This window comes from Metopolophium dirhodum, chromosome 4 (assembly GCF_019925205.1).
Source record: "Metopolophium dirhodum isolate CAU chromosome 4, ASM1992520v1, whole genome shotgun sequence".
Classification (NCBI taxonomy): domain Eukaryota; kingdom Metazoa; phylum Arthropoda; class Insecta; order Hemiptera; family Aphididae; genus Metopolophium; species Metopolophium dirhodum.
In genome coordinates this window covers 5,109,002-5,116,969 of record NC_083563.1, presented here as the reverse complement: position 1 = coordinate 5,116,969, position 7,968 = coordinate 5,109,002, and positions in this window count along the sequence as shown.

The window sequence follows — 7,968 nt, the reverse complement described above, 5'->3', positions numbered from 1 at the left end:
TGAACATTACACTATTCTGTTAAAGTAATGTACCTGTATTGCCTACACAACACGCCGTGTTACACTATATTAATGTAAATAGTATTTTGAAGCAGGACATGGAATTTATACAGTCATGTCTTACAAAACTTGTCTTAGTGCTTTTATCATATCGGTGTGTGATAGTGTGTTTTTATTATTCGTTATTATAGGCACAGTGGCAATGCTTAGCATTGTAAAACAATTTCTATGAGGTGTATCAGAAGTAAATTTTTTAAATTGTATATAATATATTATAATATTTTGTAACGTATATTACTATTTTTTACGCATTCAATAATATTTTTAATTCCAATATTTTTGCTAAAGATTAATTCATCCTACCGTATTCATAATAGTAATATAAATATTACTATAATAGCAATATAAAATATGCTTAGTAATATAGACTGACAGACTGTCCCCGCTCAGAATCGTTTTTCATATGCAATATGCTATTAATTGAATTCAAATTTAACACATACATTACAGTGACTTACACTTTATAAAAAGATGATGTTAAATTAGAAGGAACGACTAACATTATGCAGTCCTCAGAAAATTAAAATATAACGAGAGACTGTTGTACTATTTGCATTTTTATTCCAAAAATACATCCTTAAACTATGCTTATTAAGTTGAATAGCTAGAGTTTCATCACGAAAACAATTACGATAATCATAATATCTAACAGGTACGTCAAAATAATCTCGTGTTATTAATTTCAGTAAATTATTTTACATTTATTATTAATTTTATGAAATTAATATATCAACATTTTTACTTCAAATACATGCTGTGACACCAACACTTGGTTCATATCAGACAATAAATTGAACAGATGGACTTTGATATTTTTACTCTCTAAAAATGAAAATAATAAAATAAAAAAAAATTTGATTTACAATCAATGGAACCAATATGGAAATACCTAAGTGCATTTATAAATTATCTATTAATTATTTTAATAATTATTGAAAGTCTAGCTAAAATTACACAGAGGATGAATATATTAAAATATACAATCATTAGCTGTTAAACTCCACAAAGAACATTTAAGTGTGACTGAATGGGAACTAAATGTGATTAAACCGAATTTGAATTGAGATTGATTTTTGGTTTATACATAAAAAAAATATCGTTACATTATATTACAGATGCACACCTATACAAAGTAATTCATTCAAAGGTAAACACTAATTTTATATACAAATATAAAAATACTACCGTTTTTAAAAATATATTTTTAATTTCAAGGCATCAGTGAAATTAAAAAAAAAAAAAATGCTATTGTCAAACAACCCATTTTACGTGCGCAGTACCACACCCGCCGTGAAAGTATTATTATAATAGACTACAGTCAATATGCTTTCACAGTTTCACTACTACATAATTTTATAGTTAAATATTGTTGCCTCCTAAAATACACTTGCCACTGGACCTATTCTCCCTTTTTTTCGTTGATTCGGTATTTATAGTAGATACATTAGATTTAATTTATTTTTATGAATTATGCAAAATATGCATTAAATAAATAATGCATTTTCCGGCGAGCACATCTGTTCTTCTTGCTATTATAGGTATTTTATATTTATTTTGTACTCAAGTTAATTAATTTTTCATACTTATGTGAATGATCCTTTACAAATATTGTAGTCTTTGTTCAATTACAATAATATTGTATAGTTAATTAAATATTTTTGATTCATAAAACGGGTTAACCTGTGGGGGCCTCAGTTTTTCTCAAATTTGTTTTTTTTAATAAACTCAAATTTATTTATTTTTGCCATCGATCCTAAGTGATCTCTGTGTTATCTGGAACTTAATAGTTATTAATTTAATTAATAAGGCTTAAAAATCAGTATAGACTGCAGTCTCTCCTTCCACTGACACATAATTTTTTAGTTGAATTTTTTCCATATTTTATTTAATTTTATTAAGTTTTAGTTATTCCTAATTCACTGAGTATTACTCAGGTTATTTTATTATTTACTTTTACCAGTGATACTCAAATGAGCTTTGAAAAATCTTTCATTAGTGAATTTAATTGTAAATAATTTATTGGCTTTTAAAATTAGAATAGCCTACAGTTTTCACTTTTCAGCTTCCACTACCACATAACTTTATAATTAATTTAATTATTTTTTTTCCTAAACTGCATTCGCCCGTAGACGCTCCTGTTCCTCTCTCAATTTTTTTAAACATAATTATGCACAATAAGTTAATTAATTTTGTATTCATTTTTAATCCTTTTGTCTTTGTATGAAAACAACAACAAAATATACTTTTAAAAATGTAATAAGCTTCATTTTAGTTTAGTGCAACAATTTATAATCAAGTTTGGGGGGACCGAGTGGCCGAGCGGTCTAAGACATCGGTTGCGACGCGGCCGTCGCCGGCTCGATTCCTTGGTCACGGGCGGCATTTTTCTTCGGACAAGTCGCGGTGTCCGGAGAACAAGTGCCGCCATCCTCCACCCGGGCATGGCAGATACCTACGGGTGCCCAATCAAAAACTCTGTCAAACCCAACACATGCGTGCCCCCCCCCCTACCGACATTAGAACATACAAAACCTATACAGCTAAAGGCTATAGATGCCGGGCTTAAGATCAACAAAAAAAATCAAGTTTGGTTTACGTAACTATATATAGATATTAAATATTTATATTTGTATAGTTCAATATATTCGTAAATTCACGTTTTAAAAAATTGAATAGCTATTATTGTGAACATTATTAAAATAAATAAAAATAATATTTGTTTTAATAATGTACTAAATATATTGTAATATTAATAAAAACATTATTTCTGAGTTCAAAATAAAAGTTTATTTTAACGATAAAAGTATAAAAGCTATATTGTAGACAATAGACATCCTATATTTTAAAAATATGCATGGTCGTCACAAACATAATTCACAACTATATAATATTTATTTATAATAATTTTTTTAATTATTTTTATTTTGTTACTTGTTATTTAACATTTATACTACGAAATTTAACGAATGTCATATTCTTGTGGCTTTATATTAATGGTGTGAAATATATATTCAAGAAAAATAATTGACTAGGGATGTCTTGTAATATTTTACACTTACCGATGGGACGAATATTTTATCGGCCGTACCCAATTATATTAGATACTAAAGATAATTTAGTAAAGATACTTGGTGATTTTTAGAAATTAAGACGTAGGTATTCAAAATTATATTTTCTCCAAAAAATATATATTGAGACGAAGTATGGTAATGTGATACAATTGTATTATTATTGCGGTTATAGTTGAACGATAAATAACGTCATTGGGGATGTACTCGAGATAGGTATACAAGTAATGAGTACCTATAACATATGAAAACTATTATTTTTTTTTTTAATGAACCATCCATGACTCACGATTTCTATAAATCTCGTAAATTACATTTAGGATTAAACTTATTATACTGAACTTCACTATATTATACAACATCATAGAGTAATTTATTGTTTTGTTATGATATTATAATTGATATCTTTATGATTGACATTTTGTGAAATAGATTTGTTTCAAATAATTATGATAAATTAACAAACATGTAAAAACACATTTCTTACTTTATTTAGAACTAAAAAAGTTTTATAGACAGATTTGAGTCATTAGGAGTTACTAATGCAGAAGTGCATACTACACAGTTAGCTCAAAGAGTAGGCATTTAAAGTTTGATTTTTGACAACATTTATCGAATTTCAAATTTTAACTTTTTTTATAGTTATTTTATGTTCAAATTTGGACGAAATCACATATTAAATAACCAAGAATAACGACTTTAGTTATTTTGTTGTAATTTTATAATATTAATTCAACTTACCTGCTACTGCAGGTAATAATAATAAGTAATAACATTATATATAAATATAATATAAAATATCTACACTGACAAACCGCCTCCACATAGAATCGCTGTCCGTATACAATGATATTATATCATTGAATTCAAATTTAATACCATCCATTATACAGTGGCCCACTTTTAACCTACTGTACATCAGAGCAACATCCACTTACCCTCTTTTTAATAATGAGGATTTTGACAATGTTTAAATGGTATACATACAATTCACTAAGTTATATAAGTTATCGTAGTTTGACAACTGAAATGTTTAACAATTCGTGGAAATTAATAACATATTATTATGATTTCCATTTTGAACTGTAGCAAATGTCAAACATATTTGATTTATATACATTTTACTTAAATGTGAATTTGTTTCAATTTTCGTAGAAAGGTACTTTTAAAATAATTTTACCTCTACCGGCTGTAACCATATTGGTTTATTATTATACTATGCAATATTGCTTTTAACGTATTTAGCCAATTGTATGTGCCTTTTGAAACAATGAGAAAATTGTGTGACTACATGATAAATAAGGATATATAAGATATTTATATTCTTAAATTAATAATAATAAGAATAATAATAGTATATATATTTTTTTCCTAATAATAATATATTTGTGACAATAATATACAATACTTAATACATATTAGGTTATATTTTAACAAGTTTACAATAGTGCAGTACCTCCTTGTGCTGAGGGACCAATTCTTATCGATTTTCTGAATGCATAAGAAAAGTCAAACTAAACAAAAGTTTTCAATTATATAATTATACAATAATATTAATAAAAAAATCTAATTATAATTTAAGATGATAAAAATTGTATACAAATGAAATGAAATTTAAATCTTAGATAGATCAAGGTGTTTCAAGCTGTGCTCATGATTTATTGTTGGAATTAAATGTTTATGTTTATACAATAGAATCATAACAGATAAATTAAAATTAAATCTAAAGTCCTTCACATCTAGTTATTTATGAATTTAAATAGTATTAGTTCGTATTGGTAGAAATAATAAATATTTAATAATACAGTTTATAGTCCCTAGTAATAAGACTGGACGAATGATTATTACAAGTACCTCCTCAGATTGATATACAATAAAAGTATACAGATTGTACTAATGTTAAAAAAATAACTCTTTTATATAAATTATAAAAATATATCTTGCTTCTTTAAATATGTAAAAAAACTTTCGTATGATATTATTAATATAATTTATATGTTTATCCTATTTTAGCATTTTCCCTTATAATCTAGAATAACACCAAGGTATTTTATCTCTTTAACATGTTCAAGCTTAGTAAATTTTGGATCACGTATAGTTTAAGTTTTGGTATACAATTTAATGAATAAACTACTAAATTATTACTTTTTACAGTATCTGAGTCTTTCGCTTAAAGCACATAAATTTCGATTTTAATAGATTTAACTAATTTGTCTTTATAAAACCATATACATAGACCAAATTTGAAATTTTTGTCGACTCATAGTATAAAGCATCTATATTCAGCAAAACTTATTAATTTAGTACTATTATTAATTTCAATTTCAAGGAGATCATTTATAAAATATATAATGAATAATAAAGGCACTAACATTGTTCTCTGTGGCAAGCCACAAATTGTGCATGCGTTAAAAATAGAAATTATTTTAAATAATGTCTTTATTTCTGCCTTCTGATATAAAAGCCGTAATATATGATTGGTAACATAAAAGAAAAATATTTCTTCTGCACCTGCACTACCTACCTCTATTCCTTTATAGACCTTCCCGATATCGATATGGTAACATGTAAGTTCCATATTCGAAAGCAATGGTAGTCCATCGTATTTAAATAAGCTATTCTAACCCCAGCTTAGTTGAGAGTTTGAGACCACTCGCTGAGATTTATTTAGATTTTTTAAAGACTGTAAAGGACTAACCTAAATATTTTAATTCTACTTAACACAAGTATTTGATTTTTAGTTAGTGTTTTTACTAGGTACTGTGATATTTTTTTTATTAATTTTATAGTTAAATACTAATTTATCAGTTAGTTTTTTTTATTATTTAAAGAAATTACGATTTGTTTAAAGTAACTATATTATAAAATACCTACCTACCTACTATGGTGAGGACAGCACCATTCAGTAATATAACCTAGAAATAAATAAAATCTTTTATACATAAATATTAGTTTTTGAAAGATTGTTCAATGAAATGGAACACTTTGGAGTATAAAAAATGCACACAACGTGAACGTATTGGCTGACATTGGGATGTAGTACGTACGACGTCGTGGTCGTATTCAATTTCAGAAATCTTTTTATCGAAAACGCGGATGGTGAATAACACTCATATATAATAATATAATATAAACATAAATATTATATAGAGGTATATTATGTGTATATAGACGTTTATTAGATGTTAGAATAAGTGTTTGTGGTTTGCCTTGTCAACAAAATGCTTGAAAGGAATGTCAAGTCACTTTCAGAAAATATTTTTTAAAAAAAACAAGAAGGGAAAAAAATTATTTCTGTGGAAAAATGTGTATTTTACCCGTCATAAATGACTGGGGTGGTGGAATAAGGGCGATGATAGACTGTTGAACAAATGATGATAGACAATGACGTGAGCTCTAGCGATTTCCAATCGATCGCCATGGCAGTCTCGACAAATTGTTTTCGACTCTCCGCGAGCAAGGCTAAGAGCATAACATTTAATGTCACACATAAATACTTGTAGGCTGTGTTAAAACCATAGCAGTTGATGAGTGATAGTGCTTATAAGAGCTCCCAAATTCAGTGAATTAATTTCATTACATGCGTCTACTAGATTTCCGGATCTTCACTATCGGGAGAATAAAGTATTATTAGGCAAGTACATGCATAGTGTACCACAGGTATATAACCATTATTATTATTATTATTATTATTATTATTATTATTATTGTGTAGGGAATCGTTTCTGAGAGGTTATATCTATCGGTCGGTTTTATATAGGTGCCTATTATATTATAAAATAATATGGTTTTTGGTATTACAGTGTTTGACGAACGATGAAATGAAGATTTTATGAACTTTTCCAGTTTTTTGCAAACCACAGCCATGATGTATATTGAATTACTATCGTTTATGTTATTCAACAAATTGGACTGTCGTCCAAAGTAACAGGAGCAACGGAAAAAGCAGCATCCACTATCGTCGTTGTTTCGATTTATATAATATATATACTTCTTTTTTCACCAAATGCCTAACGCGATTACTGGCCGTTTAGGTGAATCACACCGTGATCAGATATTTCACTCGATTTAACAGGACGAAAATATAATCTATACGATTGGTAAAATGTATACTTGATATCTAGATTTAATACCGTTACTGAATATAGTTCGTCAGCGACGCTAACAACAATAAATTAATGTATTCATACAATCATACAGAGACACTATATTGAACATAGTGGATAAAAACACACAATATACCAACGTCCCCACTCCGAAGCAAAGAGGGTCGAAACCAGTGCTGTAAAAATGCTTTTCAAAGAAAGTATTTGAAATAATCTTAAAAAACAAAGAAAAAGGTACTGAACATAATTTATTTTAATCAGAAATGTAATAATTGTATTTTAAAAAAAGCAATGCAATCACTCATTGTGTTAAAATTGAAAAAAATTTTAATAATTTTAATAGTAAAAACAAAATGTTAAGGGTTTATCTTTAATACTAAACAATAGGTACGTCAACAATCAACAGTCTTAACCTGAACACACGATATGATATGAAGTACAAATACGATGGTAATTAGTCTCGCTACCCTCTCACAAATTACGAGATCTATGAAAACGAATACTACACAAAATAATATGTGGCACGTGTTATCATTTTGAAATACCCACTCGCGATGTAAGTAAACATCAAATTTATAAATGGGATTAATGAGAAAAGACGTACAATAAATCGTCATAATCTTAATAGTCCATAAATAATTATAGTTTATAAAAGGTCTTCCATATTTCATACAACAAAAATGGCGTAGATTGTGTTGGTTCTTACACGATCACCATAATTTATATCACACAAA